General features: G+C 48.9%; 1 long non-coding RNA gene across 1 annotated transcript in view; it reads right to left on the bottom strand.

Annotated features, from left to right (window-relative positions):
- LOC147737818 (uncharacterized) overlaps positions 1-25,592 on the bottom strand; it is a 60,197-nt gene extending 34,605 nt beyond the window's left edge. Inside the window, exons 1-2 of the long non-coding RNA XR_015299374.1 lie at positions 25,542-25,592; positions 20,340-20,459 (exon numbers count right to left, since the gene is read on the bottom strand). This is a non-coding gene — a long non-coding RNA (uncharacterized LOC147737818). The remainder of the gene's footprint in view (positions 1-20,339; positions 20,460-25,541) is intronic.
- Positions 25,593-26,454: the final 862 nt, after the last annotated feature.

Below are 26,454 nucleotides of genomic sequence, written 5' to 3' on the forward strand. Positions count from 1 at the left end.
CTGGTCCACACTTACATTGCCTTTTGATACAGGGGGGTTCTGTGCTCCTGACTTCTTCGTATACTACCTACTGGCCCAATACGCATATTTTTGGTTTCGGCCGCATGATTTTATTCCTCATGTGCCAGTTGAGGAGGGGGATGCCGGCGAGATACCTTTGCATGGCATTATTACACAAGTGCATAGATTGACGCCCAAATCGGAAATAAATACCATTGATGCCACGGTCTCTGCATGGCAAGCTATAGGCCGGAGGACACATAAACTCCCTCTGTATGCTCCTAACATGCCTATTGAGGGGCATAGTGCCCTATCGGTTGCGCGAGAGCGCGGGGCGCTTCGTGCACTCAAAGAGGCAGGCATTTCGATGATGGGTGATCTTTATAGAGATGGGACATATATTATTGGGGAAGATTTGAGCTTTATATCCAATCCTACACCGTTGTTTACTTATACCTGCTATCGTCTGTGCAGAGCTGTCAGGGATTACTATACTACATTTCCAAGTAGCTGCAATTGGTTGTGACGGCAGCCTCTAGGAAACATTTACTCACTAAACTTTATCGGGTGGTGCAGGAAGAATTGGTGCTCCCGGAAGACAAGAGTCTGGCAAGATGGAACAGGGTTTTAGATACACAGGTCACGTTGGAAATGTGGGGACAGATTTGTGGTCTGACGGGAAAGCTGTCAGCTAATAGTAATTTACGCATTATACACCTTAAATTCCTCCATCAAACATACCACACACCCGCACGCTTACACAAGATAGGACTTAGAGATACTTAGAGATACTAGTTGTTGCAGACGATACTAGTTGTTGCAGACGATGTGGACAGGAGGAGGCAGATTTCGTTCATTTAGCATGGCACTGCCAGGGTGTGCACAGATACCGGATAGAGGTGCTGGAGATGGTTTACACGATGACTGGTCAAGTGCTGGACTGCACCCCACTGCTCTGCTTATTGGGATATGTACCTTCAGTGCAGGATGTGATGGGACGCTTTGTGAGAATTGCTATATTGCTGGCAAAGAGAAGGGTTCTGTTCACGTGGGATGGGAAGCGAGGCCCGGCAGCTGCCAAATGGTTAACTGATATGGTGTATTGTCTGGCGCAATTGTCCCTCTATGAAGAAGAACTTCCAATGAGATCACGACCTAAAGACATCTGGGCCCCGTTACGAGAACACTTGTTGACCCGTAGTGAGCAGACTGAAGATGCGGTCAATGCTCCTTCAGACTGGTGGGAGAACTGTTTCAGTCAAAGACTGTAGCCACTGAACTGCAAGCCCACAGGGCAAGGATGTGTTCTAGTCCTGATATACGTATCCACCAGCGAGATGTATGTGTATGTATGTATGTGTGGTTTCTTATATAGCGCACTTATCACCTTACAGGTATCAAGGCGCTTGCTTTGGGAACCTGTCCTAGATTTTCCCTGTGAGATAGCCCCTACTGGGCACCCCCAAGGTGAAAGCCAGGCATCCCGCTGCGGGGGCCGTTGTGGAGATTGAGCAAGCTATTGCCCAGAGTTGCAGAGTGTGAACCCCTGATTTGAGTAGGCCCCGAAGCGAGAATTATCGAGTCTGTGGACATTTGAGCTCAAGACCCTGCCGCGTCGGGAATTGAACCCTGGTCCCGGGTCTGACCTCTGCTTCAGGGTCTGCCTCCTCTAACCCGTGAGCCACACTTCTCCACCCAGATGGGTCAAATCATGCTAATGTGTGGTCACCAATGCAGAACTAGGCCCGGGCTGGGGGTGGGAATTGGGGGATGCTATTCAGTTGTTGGTTTCTGTATTGATTATGACTATGTATGCCGACTGTAATTCTCAGGTATGTATCTGACATGTTGGTTTTTTTTTCTTTTTGTTTTTGCATTAAAATCAATAAAAAAAAGTCAAAATAAATAAATACATAAAAGAGTGCTCAGCCTCCTAAAGCATTTTATTCATTCATTTGCATTTCTTCTTTCCTGTCACGGGGATGACTGCACAGATATCCTTATAAGTAGGATCCATTGAATTCTGCATGAACCTATTTACTAATGGTCCTAATTGAAGGTGTCATTTAGAAGTTAAATACATGTTTCTTATGTGAGGTAGGGTGGGTATGTGTGAGAGAGATAGAGAGAGAGAGACAGAGAGAGTGTGTGTCTGTCTGTCTATGTCTGAGTGTGTGCGAGTACTTGAGCGTGGGGAGCCGGCTCAAAAAGAGGTATAGCGTACAGAGAGTCCAGCGGATCCCCAGAGGTAAACAGAGGCTAAAGTAGATAATACTAATGCTCTTTGTGGTAGTGTGGGGGAGCAGTTAGACGTATACGAGGGATTGTTTTAAGCATTTGTTGTACACACAGTGGCAATAAATGACGCACATTGTTGTACACACAGTGGTAATAAATGACACACACTCAATGAATAAATCTGAGACCAATTCATAAAATGACACTTGGTCAGATTTATTTTGCGGAACCACAGAATTTCATCTTGAATAAATACGTTTTGCAATACAAATTCTGTTCAATATAAAAAGTGGACATTTAGTGCATTTTCCAGACTTTGTAATGTTAACCTATGGGGTGAAGAAAACATTCAACATACGTACAGGGAACATCTCCTTACAAGACCATTCTTCGGAAGTTAAAGTTAGGATTGGACAAGGTTCAGTTCAGAACCAACAGTGCACCACTAGCGGCACAGGGGCGCCCAGGTGCAAGTGCAAGTTCAAGGTTGGAAACCCAATACAAATTAAGGGGGACTGGGGCAATCGGACAGAGGCTGCTTACAGGTAAGTAACAGCGGCTTGGGGGAACTAGTCTCTGGGGGTTGAGGCCAACACTGGACATGGCCCAAGGCAGCACCATGACTACACCACACCACCAGCGGTACAGGGACACAGGGTGCAAGATGCCAACACAGCATCAAAGACCGGCCAAGTTGGAAAAGATCTGCAGGCTCGGGCCAGGAGGCCGGTCGAAGGAAACCAAAAGCTGTCATGGTAAGTTTTGATTCTCGGGAACGTAGCAACACCCTTTGTCCTCTTCTCCAAAGCCCAGGACGGATGGTTGCAAGGGTGCCTTTTGGTGTCAGAAAAGGCATACCAAAGCACGTTAAGGTTGAGGGGGTCTCCTTGCAGAGGCTGCAGGTAACGTCGAGGAGTCCAGACGAGGTCAGCTCATGGTGGACTCTCGCTCTAGACTGACTGGGAGCGATCCTCTAGAAAGGAGCTAATCTAACTAAGGGCTGAGCCCTGAATGCCAGCCTCCTTGACACGGTCCACGGTACCATGGTCGACCCTGTCAAAGGCGGGCGAGAGATCCAACAGCACCAGGGCCTGAGGAGTACCTCTGTCAGCCCTCTCTCAAGTCCAATACCGCCAGTATTACGGTCTCCATTGAGTGGGCAGGCCGAAAGCCAGCTTGGTGTGAGTCGATATAATTGGACTGTTCAATAAAATTGGACAGGCACTTCACCACAGGAACAGGAGCAAAGAGATTGGGCGGTAATTCAACAGGATCTGGGGGTCTGCCCCTGATTTCTTTAGAAGGGGAACCACAATTGCATCTTTAAAGGCCTTAGTGACACAACTCTAGAATGGGGACTCATTCAGAAGAGAGAGGGCTGGTCCTGGGAGGCCGGTGAAGGCTTCTTTTAGGATGTGTGGTGGGCAGCAGTCCGTAGGGGATACAGATTTTACTTTAGACAAAAGGTCCTGGAACACCTGTGTACAGTAGTTCTCTGCAATCTTCTCTGCTGGTGCACATCGGTAGTGCCAGGTCTTCTTAGTTCATCAGGAACTGAAGTTCAGAGTCTGGGGATGCCACCTGAAAACTAGATTTAAGGGTGTTACAAGGGAGTGACAGGTAGTGTCCAATGGGCCCTTTGCCTGGGGGGTCAACGCCCTCTAACATGCCCACCTTCTGTGAGAGGAGGACACAGTCCTAGCCCTAACTGGATAAGTCCCATCATCTTCAAGATGGTGGTCACTGAAAAGTGAACTTGACCTAGCCTCCATCACCCGAGGGGTATAGTTGGCAGAGGGGGGCACATCTCCTCTTCTATCAAAGGTTTCCCACCTGTCCTGCTGCCAAAAAGGGGGTGAGGACAGGATGGAGACCAGCTCCTTCAAACAGGAGAGGCTGGGGTTGCCTTACAAAGGCGGCAAGACCTTTGAGGCTCCCCACCACGGATGTCTCTTCCTGTGCAGGGGGAGACGTGAACACCTCCACCCAGGAAAGGCATTGTTCTCAGTCTCAGAGTGCGCAGGCACTCTCCCCTGAGGTCAGAACACACTCTGGTGGTAGCAGGCAGGCTCAGGCCAGTCAATTACCACACTAAGGATTGGTAGGTTTCAGGGGACCACGCTAACGGGCCCTATGTGTGTAATTTTTAATAAAAATTTACACTGGAATCGGTGCAAGTTTATTATGTTGAGATGCTTGGGGCCAAACATCACATATTTCAGTGAAGCCATCATGGAGCTGCGAACTCATAATGACGAGTGTCCAGCCTATGTACTTGCTATGGGGAGAGGATGTGGTGCAGCAGCCAGAGCTGCCGACTTGGGCACCCATCAATGACGAGGCAACCTTCGACGAGGCATCTGTCGACGAAGCAGGTAGAGCCTTGAAAGCCATCGACCGTCTCGTCGGCGAGGGGGCATCCAACGACGACCGACGGAGACAGTACTATTTTTCATTGACCACGAAGTGAGGGAGGTGGCAGACAAGCGAGGCTTCACCGACACCATGACAGTACTATTTTTCATTGACCACGAAGTGAGGGAGGTGGCAGACAAGCGAGGCTTCACCGACACCATGACAAACATCGACGGAGAGGACGCGAATTAAATAATCATTGTAGGTTGAGGAGAAGAGAAGGTGGAAGTCGTCGTTGTAGCAGTGGCGACGGAAGTCTTCGTCGACGAGGAACCCATTTTTTAGGCAAATTTGACTCAGGAAGAGACTTAGAAGCCTGAGACTTAGTGGCAAATCTCGGAGGCGTAGAGGTCATAAGTAGTCCCTTAGAAGGAGCAGGAGCCCTTTTTGGGGAAGAAGTCTGGCCTTCATGAGTAGAGGTGTGGTCTTTCTTGAGCACCTTAGCCTTAGCTCCCAGGACACCCCCGCACCGCACGGCCACCAGCTGCTGTGTGTGCCCCTCCTTCCCGCTGCTGCACTCAGCCTCGCTGAGCCTGCAGCCACGACCCCGCCCCCTTCTGCCCTAGCGGGATCGCATTGTCTACCTTGTGCTTAACTTGTTTTTCCTCCCGTGTAACACTGTTTTTTGTATCCCCCTGAGCTTCTGACTTTGTGCTATTTTCCTCCGTGCTGTTATTTGCCCTTGTGCCCCTGTGATTTTGTACTTTTCCTAGGTGTTGTTGTCTCCCCTTGTGCCCCTGTGCCCCCCCGCCCCGCTCCCCGCTTCCCGCCGCCGTGCTCGCGGCCACGCCCCCTTTTCTTCTGTACCCTCCCCACTCCCGCCTCCCAGCTCCTCCCTCCCTCCCACTTGGCCATAAATGGCGACCGTGCGGCGCAGGTGAGTGTGACCTGCTCCCAGGACACCCCCGCACCGCACGACCACCAGCTGCTGTGTGTGCCCCTCCTTCCCGCTGCTGCACTCAGCCTCGCTGAGCCTGCAGCCACGACCCCGCCCCCCGCTGCCCTAGCGGGATCGCATTGTCTACCTTGTGCTAAACTTGTTTTTCCTCCCGTGTAACACTGTTTCCTGTATCCCCCTGAGCTTCTGACTTTGTGCTATTTTCCTCCGTGCTGTTATTTGCCCTTGTGCCCCTGTGATTTTGCACTTTTCCTCCGTGTTGTTGTCTCCCCTTGTGCCCCCCGCCCCGCTCCCCGCTTCCCGCCGCCGTGCTCACGGCCACGCCCCCTTTTCTTCTGTACCCTCCCCGCTCCCGCCTCCCAGCTCCTCCCTCCCTCCCACTTCGCCATAAATGGCGACCGGGCGTACGCGCAGCGGGCGCGCCGATTGTGCGCCGAAGGCGCGCCAAAGGTAAGCCCGTCTGAGCCCGTCCGCGCCTGGACCGAACCCAGCGCCAGGTCCCCTGTCCCCCGCAGACCCCAGCCCACCCACCGGGCGTACGACGCCGCCACCCTCAACGCACACAACACCGGCCGAATCCCAGGATGCTACCGAGCCACCCCGAGACGCACCCACGGACCCTTCAGCTGTCACTCCTGCAAGTTCACCTGCATCCGGACCTGCACTACACCAGCACCCACCAAACCGAACACCAGCAGCAACCACCTGAAGTGCATCCTGCTCAACAACCGCTCTGTCCACAGACACGCCATCGAACTCTGGAACCTCCTCGACACCACATCGCCAGACGTTGCCTTCCTCACGGAAACCTGGATGAACGCCTCCTCAGCGCCTGACATCGCCATCGCCATCGCCATCGCCATCCCGGAGGGCTACAAGATCACCCGGAGAGACCGCGCCAACCAGATGGGAGGAGGTATCGCCATCATCCACAGGAACACCATCCGCATCACGACCAACACCGACGACACCCTGACAAGCCCGCAGGCCCTCCCCTCCGCTGACTACATCCTCCTCGGGGACCTCAACTTCCACCTGGAGAACAACAACGACCGCAACACCACCACCCTGCTCGACAACCTCGACAACCTCGGACTCAAGCAGCTGGCGGCCAACCCCACCCACTACGCCAGACACATACTCGACGCCGTCTTCTCATCCAGCAAGGATATCGCCTTCAGCCACGCCACCGGACTCCACTGCACGGACCACAGCTGCGAGCACTTCAGCTTCAGAAGAACCACGATCCACCACCACCAGCAACAGGTTGCATGAAGAAGCTGGAACAAGATCACGGCCGACCAACTCGCCGCATCCCTGAGCCAGCATCCTCCCGCCAGCTCAGCGAACCCCAGCCAGGCCGCCAACAACCTAACGAAGTGGATCAGCATCTGCGCAGACGACCTCGCCCCACTGAGGACTCCGCCCAGCAGACCCGGCAGCAAGAAGGCCCCATGGTTCAACGACGAACTCAAGAGCTCCAAGAAGATCTGCCGAGCCCTCGAGAGAGCCTGGAGAAGAGACCCAACACCGGACAACATGACCACCCTCAAGCTCGCCACCCGAAAGCACCATCAACTGATCCACGCCACCAAGAAAACAGCATTCAAGGAGCGGCTGGACAACAACGCACACAACAGCAAGGAACTCTTCAACATCGTGAAAGAGCTCTCCAACCCCAACGCCGGAAACAACGACATCACACCATCGTAGGACCTCTGCAACTCCCTCGCCTCCTACTTCCACAACAAGATCGCTAACATACACAACAGCTTCAGCACACAAACAACGCTCCCCACGACCGCACCAACGCCCCCGACCACCACCCTCAGCGCCTGGACCCCGATCAGCACCGAAGACACCATCCGCACGATGAACTCCATCCACTCCGGATCCCCCACCGACCCCTGCCCTCACCACGTCTTCAACAAGGCTGACGCCGTCATCGCACCCCACCTGCGGGACATCATCAACACCTCCTTCGACACCGCCACCTTCCCTGAGAGCTGGAAGCACGCCGAACTCAGCGCTCTACTAAAGAAACCAACAGCGGACCCCACCGAACTCAAAAACTACCGCCCAATCTCGCTCCTCCCATTTCCAGCCAAAGTCATCGAGAAGACCGTCAACAAGCAACTGGCCGCCTTCCTCGAGACAAATGGATCCCTCGACCCCTCACAGTCGGGCTTCAGGGCCAACCACAGCACCGAGACCGCCCTCATTGCTGCCACCGATGACATCCGAGCCCTGCTCGACAACGGAGAAACAGCGGCCCTCATCCTCCTAGACCTCTCCGCAGCATTCAACACTGTCTGTCACCACACCCTAGTGCAGCGCCTCAGCAACGTCGGAATCCAGGAGAAGGCACTAGAATGGATCATCTCCTTCCTCGCCGGAAGGACACAGAGAGTCCGCCTACCCCCGTTCAGGTCAGAGGCCACCGAAGTCATCTGCGGCGTTCCTCAGGGCTCCTCGCTCAGCCCCACCCTCTTCAATATCTACATGAGCCCCCTTGCGGCCATCGCACGCCAACACAACCTCAACATCATCTCCTACGCCGACGACACACAGCTGATCCTCTCCCTCACCAACGACCCCACCACCGCCACAACCAACCTTCACGAAGGGATGCAAGACGTAGCCGAGTGGCCCGAGATACCTCAACAACCGCATCAACTTCTACACTCCCACACGCCAGCTCCGATCGACCAGCCACGCCCTGGCCGCCGTCCCCCGCAACCAAAGAGCCACAACAGGAGGAAGGTCCTTCTCCTACCTGGCCGCCAAGACCTGGAACTCCCTCCCGACCCCCTCCGCCTGACCCAAGACCACATCGCCTTCAGGAAGCTGCTCAAGACCTGGCTGTTCGAGCAATAGCGGACCCCCCCTCCCCAAGCGCCTTGAGACCCTCCGGGTGAGTAGTGCGCGATATAAATGTCTTTGATTAATTGATTGATTAGCAGATACCAAACCCCCAGTCACTAGCCCCTTCTTAGAGATGACAGTCCTGAGAGAGGAGTCACTCTCAACATCTGATAAGGGATTATCCGTGGTCTTGAGTTTCTGTAACCACAGAAGTAGACTTCCCTCTCTGTCTCTTAAAGTCTTTTGAAGAAAAGTCCAGCAGATTTTACAATCTCTCACCTGATGTTCAGGGTGGAGGCAGTAGATACATTTTTTGTGGGGGTCTTTGGAATAAAGCCGGAGTTTCCCACAAGACTCAGTGTCTGATGAGTGACCTCTTTCTAGTAGACAAAGCAGTGAAGACGGGTTTCTGAAGAGAAAAGGTAGAGGGACTGAGCAGCGCTCAGGGAGACTCCCTTCACACGACGTGCGGTAGAACATCTGAGAGCCTGAGCCTCTGAGGAGAAGATTCCAGAGGGTGCGGTCGCCTGATTGGCTGGAGTTTGTACCATATCTAAGGACTTGGACAAGTTAGTAAAGTGACACGTTTTTTTCCTATTAACGTCCATGTTACAATACTTCCTATTGCTCTTTTAGCTGTGCTTTAGCTATGCTGTTGCTATACTGCTATTCTATGTACCGTGGGGATCTCACGTCGATGACGGGGAATGATTCAAGCATGTGAATCTATGAAAATTACCCCATTACTGGAGAACAACAGATTTCTCACTACTGAAGCTCTTACCCAAGTTGCTTTAGCCTTAGTTATCTCTCACATTGACTACACTAACTCTTTACTTTGGCATTCCGGCATATCAATCGAAAAGACTGCAACTAGTGCCAAACCAGGCTGCTAGAGTAATCTATCGCCAGCCAAGAATGCAGTATGTCACCCCTCTTATGAAAAAGTTACATTGGCTTCTGGTAGTCGAACGCAGTGCATTCAAGTTGGGATGCCTCCTCTTTAAAGCGCTCCATGGCAACTGCCCATTGTCTGTTTCTACTCGGGTCCAGAAATATATCCACATTCAGGATCTTAGGTCTTCCCATTTGAATCCCCTAGCTACTCCATCCTTTAAATGCTAGAAATCGCGGGGAATACGATTTGCGGTCCTGGCCCCTCAATTTTGGAATTCTCTCCCTCGGGACATTAGATCGATGATATCATATCCTCAATTTTGGAAACTATTAAAGACCTGGTTTTTTCGCCAGGCTTATGAATGAAATACTTAGCGGCAGGACTCCCTTGTCCGCAGCACCATGAAACCTTGTGGTGTGCGCGCGCTTTATAAGTCTTTATTAGACAGCTCACAGTCCAGTTCACTATTTGTGGCATTCTTTTGGAAGTCAGTCTGTGAGGGGTGCCACAATGGTGCCATAATCCCTCACAAACCTCCTACAGTACCAGGGAAGCCAAGGAAGGCTCTCACTTGAGTCTGGGTAGTTGGAGCCACCCAGTCCAGAATCGTCTAGATCTTGGGGTGTAAGGGTTGAACCTGGCCTCCACTAACAAGGTGACCCAGGTATGCAAACTTTCCCTGCCCTATCTGACACTTGAATGCCTTGATAACGAGGCCTGCACTTCTCAGAGCCCACAGTACTTTCCTAAGGTGGTTCAGGTGATCCTGCCAGGTGGAGCTAAAGACAGCAATAGTGTGTAGAAATGCTGCATTCAAGGATTCCAACCCAGCAAGGGCTTAGTTCACCAACCTTTGAAAAGTGGCAGATGCATTTTTCAAACCAAAGGGCAATACAGTGAACTGATAATACCCATCTGGGGTTGAAAATGCAGATATTTATTTTGCTCCTGGAGTCGTCAGACCTATATGCCAGTACTCTGATGTGAGATCAAACATACTCAGATACTTGGCTGCTCCCAACGTGTCAATAAGTTAATCTGCCCATGGAATTTGGTATGCATCGCTTTTGGTCACAGCATTCACGCCCCAATAGTCCACACAAAACCTCATTTCTTTCTTACCATCCTGGCTATGAGGCTTGGGGATTAAGACAACTGGGCAGGTCCAGGGGCTCTCAGAAGGCTTTAGAACTCCCAATTCCAGCATCATGCTTACTTCAGCTTTGATGCTCTCTTTCACATGTTCGGTCGGCCTGTATGTTTTATTCTCGAAAGGTAGCCTTTCATCAGCGTCTACAGCATGGATACACCAGCTAGTCTGGCGACAGGTCAAAAAGAAGAGCTCAGCAAACTGATTTAGGACTTGCCTGCAATCAGTCTCCTGATGGGCAGGTAGGGTGTCTGACAAGACCACACCTTCCACTGACCCATCTTTTGATTGCTGGACAGGTCAGGGGCAGGTTCACTCTTTGCTTCCCGATCCTCATCTGTAACCATGAGCATGGTCACATCTGCCATGTCATAGTAGGGTGTAAGGCGGTTGAGATGGACGACCCTCTTATGGTTCCTGTCTGAGCCAGGGTCTACCAGGTAGGTGACCACCAGTTTTCGTTCTAGGATAGGGTAGGGTCCACTCCACTTACCTTGCAGAGCCCTAGGAGTCACAGGCCCCAAAACCCACACCATCTGCCCTGGCTGGAACTCAACCATAGCAGCCTTTTGGCATTACCAGAGCTTCTGGAGCTAGGCTGGCCTCGACGTTTTTGCTTGCTATTTCCACGTACTCATACATCCTGGAGCAAAAGCCAAACACATAGTCCACTATATCTGCTAAGGTTCAACGAGAAGTTTCTCCAATCCCTCTTTCACAAGGCACAGTGGTACCGACAGGAAACCCAAACAGAAGTTAAGATAAGGAGGACCCTACTCCTTTCTGTGGCCCTTCCCAATAGGCAAAAAGCAGGCAGGGAAGTAAGACATCCCTTCTTCTTTTGAGTTTTTCAGGAAGTCCACCGATCATGCCCTTCATTGTCTTGTTAAATCTTTCAACAAGGCCATTACACATAGCAGAGTGGCTTTGGCCACACTGACCAGGACGTATGCAGCGGGGGATTTGGACCCCTAATATTATGCCGTTCATTTTCAACACGCAGCTCGATGGCTCAACACAGTCCCTAGTTGGGAAATTCGGCTCTCGGCGGGAATGGTGGATGCTGGTTGTCTTCCGGAGCTGTTAATGGAGGAATCAGCAACACCAAGAGATAATCCATATATTGTGCGACAAACGGCCAGAGTATGGCATTGGTTTGTAGTGAGAGTACTTAAGCGCGCACCATTCCATAGGGAGCTCCTAATCTAGATATTAAAACCAATCAGGCAGATGGCACTCAGTATGTCCTTCCAGGCATGGAGTGAGGGGGATGCGAGCAATAAGGTGAATTGTACCCAGATTACACTTATCCCCTTTAAACATGCCCGCAATGAGTTTGGCCTAATTGTTTTGCCATCCTAAATTAAAATTATTACTCCCTGGATGTGTCCTGACTTCCCTATATTTCGTGATCATATTAGTGTAATATGCCATCTTTATAAACGTAGTGTCAATGATACATAGCATTTTTCCAAAATGATGGGATCTCTTCGTTTTGCTATGCCGATAATTTGGGAACACGGCACAACGAACTAAGAAACAGCGAGGTCCCTTTAAGTGATATGAGTAGTCATAGGAACACGTGACCGCTGACAACGCGAGCCGCGCCCTTCCCGAACTTCCGCGTTTTCCAACAAAAACAAATCCGCGACCGCATTGCCCCTCGGTTGTTGCGGGCGGTGGTTGTGGTCTGAACAGGTCTACCGGCGGGGAGTCACATCGGAGCAAGTAGGTCTTAGGTTTACACTCCATTCACCACATAAAAAAACCCCCGCAACTCTAAAAACACACGCCAGCAGAACCGGCTTTTAATACCATTATGTTATGCTGACAGATTGACCGAGCGTGAAGGTTTCCCCCCTCCGCCAGCCCATGATGTTCGACAGCGGACTTTTGAAAGTGAGTTTTACCTCCCTGTCTCGATATGACTTCTGATTGCGCTTTATTTAAAGGGCGTTTTTGCAATTTCACAATCCCGACCTTTGGTCGTTTTTGACGAGCACTTTCATTAATATAGTATCTACCCTTAAAACATGCAGATATAATATTATTTGCGTGTTTTCTCTGATATTGGTTAAATAACGAGTAAATACTTGTCTGGGAACTCATAACATGAGATGGCCTTCTCTCGGGCACTGTGCCCTGTATTTTCTACAGTACAATTTTCTGTGGTAATTTTATTAACTGGTAAATCTTGTGCACGTTGGCTTAGATAAACTGAACTATATTAAGTCTAGTACAATTAGTAGCAAAACAGATTTGTTTGTTTCTTTTATTTTTCAGAATTTTAGTCTCCCTTAATGAGGCGAGACCCCATGGAGATTCATCCATCTTAGGAACCCTTACAGTCACCAGGTTGTATTAGTTTTTTCTTTTTCTACACCTTAGGTTAGGACACCTTAGTGAGTGCCCACCAAGGAGTATGAATGAGTGTTTTGGTCCTGACGAATGCTGAGCTGACTCTGGGCTCCTTAGCAGAAACATGTTGACCATCTTTGTTTATTTGTCACCTTTGTGAGGACTTATTGGTTCAAGCTAACCCAACCAATCACTAGTCCATTGTTTTTTCACTGTTTTTACTAGAGTTAAAGCTACCTTCTCAATAAAATTATTGTCTGATGAGTAGCCCACACTCTTTTTAAATCACGATTCTAATTTATTTATTTATTTATTTATTTTGCGATTTCTAGAGCGCCTGGTGACCCGTAGGCATCCCCGCGCTATAAACCTGAGAAGATCCAGAGGAGGGGGAGAGGGAGTGAATTATTTGGGGAACAAGAGGGTTTTAAGTTTCCTGCGGAACGCAGTGAGGGAGGGTTCCAGACGTAGACTGAGAGGGAGTGAGTTCCATGCTGTGGAGGCTTTGACCGAAAAGCGACGACCGCCGGTGCGGGCCTTCCTGAATTTGGGAACCGTGGCAAGATGTTCGGCGTCAGAGCGAAGGGGTCTGGAGGCTTTGTATGGAGTAACCATATTTTTTAGCGCGGCTGGACCAGCTCCATTGATGAGCTTGTGGGTGGTGCAGAGGGCCTTGAACTCTACTCTCTGGCGAACAGGGAGCCAGTGTAGGGCTTTGAGGGCAGGCTTTGCTGAAACTCTAGGGGGGAGGTTCATAATGAGCCTGGCCGCCACATTCTGGGTGCGTTGGAGTTTGGCCAGGGTGTACTCAGGGGCCCCAAGATAGATGGCGTTGCTGTAATCGAGCCGGGCCAAGACAAGACCCTGGACCAGCAATTTCCTGGATGGGAGGGGAAGAAGAGGTAGGATCTTGCGCACGGAACGCAGGAGACCGAAGCAGGTGCCTGCTGTCTTGGCCGCCTGCGTTTTCATGGTTAGGTCAGGTTCCAACCATACTCCTAGTGTTTTGATCTCATTTTTAGGAGAGGGGATTTCGCCGAAGGTGTCAGGCCAAGATGATGGTGGAAAGGACGTCCATTTGTTGCCCAGGAGCATGATCTCGGTCTTTGCACCGTTCAGCTTCAAGGCCGAGTCACACATCCAGGTATGGATGTCCTGGAGACAATGCAGCAAGCTGTCAGGGTGGTTATCCAGGTGGGACATGGAGACGACTAGTTGGGTGTCGTCAGCGTAGTTAATTATTTTTATACCGTAGGGGGCCACTACGTCTTCCAGGGGGGCCATATATACATTAAACAGGGTGGGGCTGAGCGACGACCCCTGGGGAACTCCATTCTTCAGTGGAAGAGGTTCTGACCGGGAGTTGCCGTCCCACACCTGAAAGGATCGATAGGAGAGAAAGGATTCGATCCACGCTCGCGCCGTACCCACAATTCCTGCCTTGGCCAGGCGATGTAATAGGACACGGTGATCCACCGTATCAAAGGCGGCGCTAAGGTCCAGGAGGATCACTGCCACTGATCCCCCTGAGTCTAGGATACACCTTGCCTCCTCGATGACAGAGAGGAGGGCGGTGTCCGTGCCATGGCCGGGTCGAAACCCAGTTTGGGATTGGCGCAGGATATTGTTTGTCTCAAGAAATTGGGACAGTTGCGAGTTAACTAGCTTTTCAGCCATCTTACTGATACATGGGAGCAGTGAGATCGGTCTGTAATTAGACATGTCGTCCGGGTTAAGTTGGGGTTTTTTCAGCAGGGCCTTAACAACTGCGTTCTTCCAATTGGGGGGCACCGTTCCTCCAGCGAGGGAAGAGTTGATAAGGTCCATGATGATGGGGGCTATGATGGGAGACACCTTTTTTAGGAATCTGACCGGGGCTGGGTCAAGGGGGGAACCGCTTTTCATTTTCTCTAGCGTGGACATCACCTCGGTGAGGGAAACTGCTCTGAAGGTGTCCAGCTGTGGGCTATTGTTGCCGTTCGCTATATCCGTGATGGGAGGGGGGCTGACGGTAGGAAGGGAGTCCAGTATCCGCAGGATTTTCGAATCGAAGTAGTTAGCCAGATCCTTACTTCTGTCTGGGGGGGGGGAGTGAGGGGGGGGTGCTGTTGGGATGTTTAATAATTCTTTGACTATCTGATAAGATTCTTTGGATGAGTTAGTCGCGGTTTTTATTCTGTTGTCATAAAACGTTGATTTAGCTAATTTCAAGGCTGTTTTGTATCGTCTTACCGCATTGTGATATATGTCCTTGTTACTATGGAGCCAATCTTTCCTCCATACTCTCTCGGCCTTCTTGCACTCTTTACGGAGCGCTCTGAGTTCGGAATTATACCAAGGTGCATGGCCCTTGGTCTTATTTTTAACCTCTCGATTTTTGATGGGGATGAGGCTGTCGAGGGAGGAGGAAATCCAGTCTCTGAACTGGGTGTCTGCCAAGGCGGGGTCGGCTGCAAGACTGGGGGTGGTAGCGTCAAGAGCCAAGGCCCAGTTTTCCATCGAAAGTCTGGCCCAAGATCTGTCCTTGGTGTAAATTGGGGGATTATGGGGTTTCTTAAAGGACCCTGGGAGATGGGCCGAGACCAAGAAGTGGTCCGTCCACGGGAGGGGGAGGGAATTGGTGAACTGGAGGGAAGGGATGTTCGAGAATACAGGGTCGAGCAGATGTCCTTTCGAATGCGTGGCTCCTGAGTTAGCCAGGGAGAAGCCAAGGGCGCCAAGTTCACAGATTAAGTCAGATGGCCCTGTGTCTAATAGATCATCGAAATGGATGTTAAGGTCATCTGTAATCAAGAAGTTAGATGTTAAGTGGGCCAGGGATGAAACGGTTTCTAAGAAAGCGGCGGAGAAGGGGCTGAGGTGTCCAGGGGGCCGGTAGACCAGAAGGCCTGACAGGGAGTAGGATGGTGAGAGCGTCAGCGTGAACAGACAGCTCTCCGACTCCTGGTTCTGAATCTCAGTAGATCGGCAGGTGAAGTAGTCTCGGTAGATGATGGCTATTCCACCACCTCGACCCAGAGGGCGGGGTTGGGACATGATGAGAAAGCCCGGGGGAAGGGCCGAGACTATGTCGGAGTTGGAATGACCGGTGATCCAAGTTTCGGTTAGGAAGAGTATATCCAGATCGTGATCGACAATCAGATGGTTTATGAGTAGGGCGTGCTTGGGAAGCGATCTGCAGTTGAGTGTCGCTAATTTGAGGCCTGGGAGTGGGGCGGCCATCCTGGGAAGGAGTAGGTTTCCAGGTTTGCAGATGTTACAGCTAGTGAAGGGGACGTTTGGGTCGTGTATTGCATGACAGGTGATATTTTTCGAAGGTCTGAGGCTGAGGAGATCTCGACGTGAGTAATATCTCCTATTGGTGGTAGGTTCCGGCATGGGGGCTGGCCCTAGGCCCGGTCGTGCGCGGACAGGCGCAGACGGGCTTGCCTTAGGCGCTCCCGCTGCGCTCGTCCGCTGCGCTTCCTGTGCATGCACATTTCTAGGTGGAGGGGGCGTGGCCTCTAGTGGGCGTGGTCGGCGAGCGCGCCTGGTCTAATGGCGGCCGCTTTAGCAAAGTAAAAAGCGCTACAGCGTATGCACCGCTGTGTGCTTCAAGAGGCTTTTACTGTTGTGGAGGGTACAGTAAGGATCACAATTCAAGTAAATAAGTGACACCACACAAGTTTAAAACAAGGTTTTTGCCAAGGTTTGATGCGTACCTCCAGCTCCCGGCTTCCGCCTCAGGACTGGGTCAGGGATGTAAACGTTGCGCTGACGATCAGCATTTAAGTAGGCGGGAAAATGGGGGCGTGGCCTCTAGTGGGCGTGGTCGGCGAGCGCGCCTGGTCTAATGGCGACCGCTTTAGCAAAGTAAAAAGCGCTACAGCGTATGCACCGCTGTGTGCTTCAAGAGGCTTTTACTGTTGTGGAGGGTACAGTAAGGATCACAATTCAAGTAAATAAGTGACACCACACAAGTTTAAAACAAGGTTTTTGCCAAGGTTTGATGCGTACCTCCAGCTCCCGGCTTCCGCCTCAGGACTGGGTCAGGGATGTAAACGTTGCGCTGACGATCAGCGTTTAAGTAGGCGGGAAAATGGGGGCGTGGCCTCTAGAGGGCGTGGTCGGCGAGCGCGCCTGGTCTAATGGCGGCCGCTTTAGCAAAGTAAAAAGCGCTACAGCGTATGCACCGCTGTGTGCTTCAAGAGGCTTTTACTGTTGTGGAGGGTACAGTAAGGATCACAATTCAAGTAAATAAGTGACACCACACAAGTTTAAAACAAGGTTTTTGCCAAATCACTATCTGAGTTTCTTTCTCTTGTCATCGAGCCTGATGATCGGGTAGAGTTCTCTTGGACCAAAACGACTTACAAGGGTCGCAGTCTTCCTTCTTGTGCTCCGGAGAGAGGAACAAGTTACAAACTTGATGTACGTCGGTGGAGGGAACTTGGTGTGGCACTCAGGACAGAAATAGAATGGAGGCCGTTCCATTTGAGATGGCTGGCCCTACGCAGCAAGGCCCGACCATTGCCCACAAGGTTTTCTATCAAAAATGGAGAGTTTTCCAAACTATTTGAAACGAGGAGAACAGGGAAATGTGTACTGAAACAATACAGTTGAGGGTAGAGTGGACTGCGCACTGAGGGGAACCCGAAGAGCGGTTTCGGAGTGCAGCAATATGCACTCGAACCCGTTTGGGGTAAAAAACAATCTAACAATGGAGTCAATGCCCATGTGCACTATCACCGAAAGATGGTCACCTTACCTCGTGACTGGAAAGACTTCTTCTAAGATAAACAACTTGCAAACATCCGGACCCAACACCAGATGGCAGGAGTATGCAAAGCATGTGCATCTACAGCATACATGCCTAGAACAGAGGATTAATGGCCCCAAATCCCTGCTGTGGTATCGTCATGTTGTGGCTGAGTGTGCCATGTGATGTGGCAGGCTATAGTGCTTGGTGTGATTTGGTCATTTTTGACAAGGTGGAGTACTGAAGGCTTAGGCGTTTTTTTATTTTCTTTGTTTTTGGGATCGTGTGATATAGTGTGGTACCTACTGTATGATGTAAGTAAATAATTGCTATTATACAGTAAGGATGTGGGGTGAGTGTATTTAGGTCTGAAGACATGCTGATTATATGCAGAATAACAGGTCCGGGAAGTCACTGCTGACTAGAGCAGGTTAGCAGCTGCACAGGCCTTGGGCGTTGATCCTATTGAGGATAATATGTGACGGGCCAATGGTGACTGAAGCTGGCTAGCAACAACGCTGGCTTCTGTTATTCATTACAAGCAGGGTAACAATACATGTCAATATTCACTGGAACTGGTTGGCAGTAAAGTTAACCTCTGGTTTTGAATATTAGCAGGAATTAAGGTACAGGGGTCACTACTGACTGGAGTTACTTAGCAGGATAATAGGTCTCAGGGAGCCAATACTGGTTAGCAACAATGCTGGCCTCTGGTATTCATGACAAGCAGGCTAACAATGCATGTCAATATTGACTGGAACTGGTTGGCAGTAGAGTTGACCTCTGGTTTTGTAGATTAGCAGGATGTAAGGTACAGGGGTCACTACTGACTGGAGTTACTTAGCAGGATACTAGGTCTCAGCTGGTTAGTATGATCACTAGTCCCAAGGTGCTACTAATGACTCAAGTTGGCTAGGATGATAACAGGTCCCAGGGGCCAGTACTAACAGGAGCTGGCTAGTAGGCTTACATACAGGTCCAAGGGGCCACTACTGACTGGAGCTGGCTAAAAGAATAACAGGCCCAAGGGTGGTGGGGTGCGAGTGGCACCAGTGACCGGAGTTGGCTAGAAGCATTGACGACCTTTGGTATTGATTAAATGCAGGATTCCAGGTCACAGGTGGCACTGCTGAATACAGCTGGCTAGCAGCAGTGGTGGCCTCTCGGAAGAAGGAATTGAGAAAGCATACCTGGATATACTGGTTTCTTTAACACCGATAATTGGTTACACATGAATGCCACAACGTGCATTGATATATTACATACCCAAATTACAATATTCTTATATTAATTTGATGTGACTGTTCGCCTTAATATGCCTGCAAAGTTACATGATTCTATTAGGCCCAGAACCGTTTTATTTAGTGATGTCCATCTCCACACTTTCCTGCACCTTGTCGTAAATTGAATATTGACAAACAGAAGTGTTATTTCCAGAAACAGTGAATTCTGCAGCTTGTCTGTGTATCTTTGATCTGCACCTCACAGACTCCGCACATTCCTCTTGAGAAAAGATCCTGCCTCCTACTCATTAGTGTTGTTTTAGTAACTGTTTCTATCACGTGTTCATGTTTCATTGACTTGTATTAGGTGAAGTGTATAAAAATGCATTGAGTAGCATTAGCATTATATACTCCAACTTGCTTTAGGGTGGATGCTCTTGTCCATTGCAAAGACAATTGTCACTTGTTAGTTTGCTTGGCCTTTGGCTATTTTTGCATTAAATTTATAATAGATGTGTTGGCCTCCAGGTGTGTTGTGTTTTATTTTACATATCATAAGAGATGACGAGGAATATGACAGTCCAGTATACACATTCTTTGTATAAATCAACCCACAGTATACTGTTCTGGAGGTTCGGTCCCACAGACATTATCTCTAACTGAACACCCTAGGAAGCATGTGCTTTTCAAACCAGTTGCCCCCTGATGCGGCGTCCAAGTTATTGAATAAATCAGTTTGTCCTGAATTTTAGGAGGGTTACCGTAACTAGTGCACTCTGTTAGAGAGTGCTCACCTGTGGTAGTAAGATGTTACTAGGCACCTTATCACCTATGCATGGTGCAGGGCTTTGAGTTACAGAGCTCCTCACGCTGTGGAGAAGATTAGGTCCCATTTACCAATTTTCCCATATTTGGTCCTGATGAAATGCCAACAGATTGCTCCATGACTACACAAGGCATGAACAAAGTTGACCTGAAGTATAGACCCCAGCTTACCAGCAGGTCCATAGGTGATCAATACTTTCACACAGTGATAGGCGCCCTTAGTTCCTCAATTTCTCTGCCACTGTTTTTAATCTCAACATGGACCAGGAAGATCACATTAAGTATATTGCGGCAACTGGTCGATAGTTGATCTTATATTCAGACTTCACCAATCTCACATCTTATGACACAACATCCTCTGTCCTACTATGCTCATCCAACGTACTTATTAAAAGATCTCCGACAGAGTGCCCTCTAGGGGTGCCCACCAGGCATTGTAGCACCGGCCTGGTGAGGAGTATAGCCCAATGATGAAACATGTCACCTTCAGGTGAGTAAACACAACTTGTCTTAAAAGCACATGCTTTAGGGTGTCTGCATTCAGTTACAGAAAATGTCTCTGGGACGAACCTCTGGAACAGTATACTGTGATTTGACTGTTTTATTTTAACAAATGTACATAGCAGATATTGGCCCTTCCTTGTTTCACAAAAATGATCGGATTCCTGCCTCAGAGCGCACTTCTTACAGACGAGTATGGGGTTATCATGTTGCTGCTACAAGCTCCTTACCTGTGCGAGTTATCGGGAACGATGCAGGGGGCAGACCCAAACCAGCCACATGTGGAGATGAATGACAAATACTGAAGAATGAACAGAGCTTCCAAGCTGGTAACCATTACTTAATTGACCCTGAAAATAAAAGACACGTTTTTAGTATTCTGGTGACTCATGACCATAAAAACAAAGGTTATAAATTCAATATTGTGTCAAATACTTAAACAAGCATTTGCAATGCAATAGGTCTCGCATTAGGAAAGTTTGAGCTATTGGTATTGTAAATGACAATTTTTTTATTTATGTGTTGGTTTTGAAAATAGCAAAATTAATAGCTTTGTCATTTACAATGCCAATAGTTATAACTTTCGCAAATGTGACACCTATAGCATTTGTAATGCAATATGTGTTGTATATACGAGACTAGTAATAAAAACAAGTCCCTATTTTTCCAAAAATGAAAAGGAATTCAAAATGCGACCACTCATAACTCACAGACCCATTAATGCCATAACCACATTTCTAATAAAACACAAAAATAGAAAAATAAGATCAAAACAATTTTGAGAAAATATTAAGAAAATTGTACAATTTATTCGATATAAAACAATACTTTTGTACACAAATACAGTGCCATTTAATACAATTAAAAATGTGTCAATTCACATGAAGAATAATAAAATACAGGTTGTCATTATTCTTCATGTGAATTGACACATTTTTAATTGTATTAAATGGCACTGTATTTGTGTACAAAACACGTCCACCACTACCACGCCCACCACCACCACACCTACCACCACCACGTCCACTACCACCATGTCCACCACATCCACCGCCACCATGTCCATCACCACGTCCATAACCACCACATCCATCACCATGCCTGAGTTAAACTTAGTCCGGCAGATAGAGCATGACATCTTCCACCCTATCAAGCTTGTTGGCGCTAGAATCATCTCACAATGGGCTCTACCCGAGTATCTAAATTAGAGTAATAATGCTCTATCATATGTGATGAGCTTACCGTTTTCTGGGACGAATCCGGCATGGTTCCTCGCCCTCGACCGTGTCCGTAAACAGGCGGGCTAGCCTTAGGCGCGCCAGCAGCGTGCCGCTGCGCGTCCATGCTGTGGGCACCATAAGTAGGCTTATGCTTAACTACTAGAGCGCTGACCTGTCCCTCGCTCCCCACGAGGGGGAGTCCTCCAGCTGTGGTCACTGGTCCTGCCCAGCCCAGCTTCCGTTCTACTGTTCGACGTAAGTCAGGCTTACCCACAGTGAGTAAGCATTCAATGCAATTTCAGTTTAAAAAACATTTGTTTCAAAAAGCTTTAAATTTAAAATGCGATTGTCTTAGAAGCACTCAGAGTAATTTTAAAAGTGATACATTCAATCATTCAAAATACTCTGGCTTAAAGAGACTGTGCAAACAAGCAAGTTCTCAGTTAGTACTCTCTGGTACTGTGTGTCTGACCTGGGTCAGTTTCTCTGATTCTTCCTGTTTCTCTTGTTAAGCCATGGCAGCTTCTTGAGCTGTGCAGGGTGTGAGCATCTGGAAGGGCAGCCCCAGCCCTCCAGGTCTTTACATGCGGGCCCCTCGGCAGCAGCAGCACTGGGCTGCTGTTTACTTGACTCAGAACTAACATGAAAAAGAAACGTACATATACAGCAAACACTTATTTAAAGGTTAATTGCAGTTAGAACAAGCATTTACAATGCAATAAGTCTTGCAGCATTAAAGTTAGAGTTACTGGCATTGTAAATGACAATGCTTTGCATTAATTTTTTTTTTAATTTGCAATTGGTATATAAACATTGTTTGTGAATGGTTAGCTGTTGCTTATGCTAAGCAAAGTTGGCAGTCATATAGAGTGCTAGTCTTGCTTGTTATAAGCATGCTGATTTAAAGCGCTCTGATACCTGCACTGACGGCAGGTGGTGTGTGTGCCTGGTGGAAGTGTGCACTGACGGCTGGTGGTGTGTGTGTGCCTGGTGAAAGCGTGCACCGACGGCTGGTGGTGTGTGTGTGTGCCTGGTGAAAGCGTGCTCTGACGGCTGGTGGTGTGTGTGTGCCTGGTGAAAGCGTGCCTGGAGGAGCAGTGGTGACGCAGGGCTCCTATGCCCGAGGGAGAGCCCCGCGTAGGCTGCAGATGTCCGGAGTGCCGGTAAGTGGGCCTTACTTGTAGGGGGGGCGGCAGGGGGGTGTCGGTAAGCTCGTGTATGTGTGCGCGCGTGTGTGTATGTGTGCGACGGTGGGGGGGGTGTTTCTATATGTGTACATGCGTGTATGTGCGCTCATGTGTGTGTCTCTGAGTGCTACGGGGGAGGGGGGTGTCTCTGTATGTGTGCGTGCGTGTAGGTGTGCTCGTGTGTGTGTCTCTTGTGTGCGACGGGGGAGTAGGGTGTCTCTGTATGTGTGCGTGCGTGTATGTGCGCTTGCGTGTGTGCCTCTGTGTGTGCACATGCGTGTGTGGTGGAGCTTTCCAGGAGACAGGAGCTGGCCACAGCGAGCGCGTTCTTGTGCGCGTGGCCCGCTCAAATCGCCTTCCGGCAGAGGAGAGGCACGCGGCCAGGTCCTGTCTCCTGGAAAGCTGCGTCGCTAACAATAGGTCTCTGGCGAGACAGCGCTCGCGCTGTTAACGCCACGAGACATAAAAAGGAGGTAACTAGGCCCTTAACTTTAGGAACACCTTCATTCTTAAAGGCAGCCACTAGATATACATGCTTTGTTTCCCCTACCCAGAGTTAACACCCCCGATGGCATCAGTACGGCCCTCGGTCCCACCATAGACCAAACTTTGCGGGCCCCAGGAAAATGTTTGTGAGTACCTGTGACCTAGATCAACAAAAGATGGAAGTAGTTAGACAGGAGGATGAAACAGAAGCTTGCATCTCTGAAAGGCACAAACAGGAACCAATGAAAACAAGCATTGGTATAGCCAATAGGTTGCGCCGTTGGGACCTTATAAGTGTTTAGCCATGCAACAGTTGATATTGTTGCCCCAAGGATATTGTGCTGGATAACTAAACACGTATAAGGTCCCAGAGGCGAGACCTACTGGCTATGCCCATGCTTGTTTACCTGATGGGCATTGGCTGACCGCTACCTGGTTACTGAGGACCTAGTGAGGTTGAGACATATTTTTCTTTATCCACATCAGATGTGCAGGCCCAGGACTATGTAGCAATGAGGCGCAGTTGGTGGTGCTGACTGTGAGTGTGATCTTTCACTTTCAATTGACGGGGCTGCCCCCCTTTACTCTGGTGAAAGCCAAAAACGGAATTCGAGTCGATCTTCTCATCACACTGAGTTTTCAGGCTGAAAAAATGTCAACGTTTGCTGAGGCCTTCAAAAGAGTGACCCAGCTCAGCAGACACAAGGAGACCCAGTATAGCTGCTGTGCAGTACAGACCTTAAGGTACCCAGACCCAGCGGGAAAAAAAAGAGTGACCCAACTCCACCAATTTATTTATGCGATTTTCTATAGCGCGAACTTTACCCAAAGGTGTCAGAGCGCTTTACATAAGCACCAGTTGAGAAACATAAGGACTTAGGATTACATGCGTTACAAAAGAAGGATACACACGGAAAAAATTGCAAATGTACAAGATGTAAAGTCACACAAGGAGGCAATACACGTGGATATACTCTAAGATAGTAAAAAGGTCTCCTGCATTTACTAGTGATTGGAGTTATCTCTATATACATGGGGAAGGGATAGACATGGATATACTCTAAGAGTCACATAGGAATGTAAGAGAGTACAAACATCTACTGCATATACTAGTGATTAGAGTTATCTCTATATACATAGGGAAGGGATACGAATGGATATACTCTAAGAGTCACATATAACAGGTCTACTGCATATACTAGTGTTTAGAGTTATCTCTATATACATAGGGAAGGGATACGGATGGATATACTCTAAGAGTCACGTAGGAATGGAAGAGAGCACAACGGTCTGCTGCATATACTAGTGATTAGAGTTATCTCTATATATAGGGAAGGGATACGGATGGATATACTCTAAGAGTCACGTAGGAATGGAAGAGAGCACAACGGTCTGCTGCATATACTAGTGATTAGAGTTATCTCTATATATAGGGAAGGGATACGGATGGATATACTCTAAGAGTCACATAGGAATGGTAGAGAGTACAAAGGTCTACTGCATATACTAGTGATTAGAGTTATCTCTATATACATAGGGAAGGGATACGGATGGATATACTCTAAGAGTCACATAGGAATGGTAGAGTAAAAAGGTCTACTGCATATACTAGTGATTAGAGTTATCTCTATATACATAGGGAAGGGATACGGATGGATATACTCTAAGAGTCACATAGAAATGGTAGAGAGTACAACGGTCTACGGCATATACTAGTGATTAGAGTTATCTCTATATACATAGGGAAGGGATACGAATGGATATACTCTAAGAGTCACATAGAAATGGTAGAGAGTACAAAGGTCTACTGCATATACTAGTGATTAGAGTTATCTCTATATACATAGGGAAGGGATACAAATGGATATACTCTAAGAGTCACATAGGAATGGTAGAGTAAAAAGGTCTACTGCATATACTAGTGATTAGAGTTATCTCTATATACATAGGGAAGGGATACGGATGGATATACTCTAAGAGTCACATAGGAATGGTAGAGTAAAAAGGTCTACTGCATATACTAGTGATTAGAGTTATCTCTATATACATAGGGAAGGGATACGGATGGATATACTCTAAGAGTCATATAGAAATGGTAGAGAGTACAAAGGTCTACTGCATATAGTAGCGATTAGAGTTATCTCTATATACATAGGGAAGGGATACGGATGGATATACTCTAAGAGTCACATAGAAATGGTAGAGAGTACAACGGTCTACGGCATATACTAGTGATTAGAGTTATCTCTATATACATAGGGAAGGGATATGACTGGATATACTCAAGGGTCACATAGGAATGGTAGAGAGTACAACGGTCTACTGCATATACTAGTGATTAGAGTTATCTCTATATACATAGGGAAGGGATATGACTGGATATACTCAAGGGTCACATAGGAATGGATGACCAATGAGGGTCAATCAGCATTTTTGATACAAATAATCATCGATCGATGCAGACAACAACAAAATGAATCCCGGACAGCAGGCTCGAGACCCTCCAGCCCCAGACAATCTTGGTATCTCTTGACCTCACCTGGGGTTTCATGTGGGTGCTGCGGGCCCTGCTGTGGTCGGGTTAAAAGAGGGCCTTAGATGAACAACTGCGCATGCGCTGGTGATAGACACAGCTTCCCACGGCGCGGGGTAAAGAGGCCTTAGACTAACTGCGCATGCGCTGAGGACCAAATAGATTAACTGCGCATGTGCTGAGGACAACATGGATGAAGTGCGCATGCGCTGAGGACAACATACAGCACACGCTGAGATATATTTAAGCGCCTCGGGTTGGCTCCTCTATGCGGGGAGAAGTGTATTTCCTCTGCGCAGGTTGAGTGAGATCTGTCCAGAAGTAGGTCCTAACTCGGCGATTTGAGTCCTATCTTCGCTCCGCACATGCGCAGCTGTGACGCGCAGCTCCGCACACGCGCAGCTGTGACGCGCGGTCCTGCGCTTGCGCACCTGTGACACGTGGTCCTGCTCGTGCGCACCTGTGACGCGTGGTCCTGCTCGTGCGCAACTGTGACATAGTGTGTTGGTCTGGCCAGTTGGGGTTTGACTCACCCGCAGCGTTCAGCTCTTTGTGTCAAGCGCCTCTGGAAGCTGCGGGCTCAATGCAGTGGACGAAACATGGGGGTGCGCTCGTTGCTAAAATGGAGCTAGTGGAAGTTGAAAATGAGGCCCCACAGACCAAATGGACTATTCTCTGTTGGTGCATGTGGCATGCCATGAAACATTACAGTGAACTGCATATACCATAATGCACTTGGGAGTTCTGGGGCTAACATTCTGGTAGTTTTATTAATTTGTGTTTTTCTGCTGGTGAAAGGCGAAATGGACTTTCCTCTTCCGGGTCAGTGATGGCAGGTTCATTTTCCGCAGGAGCAGGGAACACTGCATTCCTGTAGATGTATTTATACCCGTCGTAGGCTGCTCTTAAGGACGTGGTG

The sequence above is a fragment of the Lissotriton vulgaris genome, chromosome 1_1 (assembly GCF_964263255.1).
Source record: "Lissotriton vulgaris chromosome 1_1, aLisVul1.2, whole genome shotgun sequence".
NCBI classification, from domain to species: Eukaryota; Metazoa; Chordata; class Amphibia; order Caudata; family Salamandridae; genus Lissotriton; species Lissotriton vulgaris.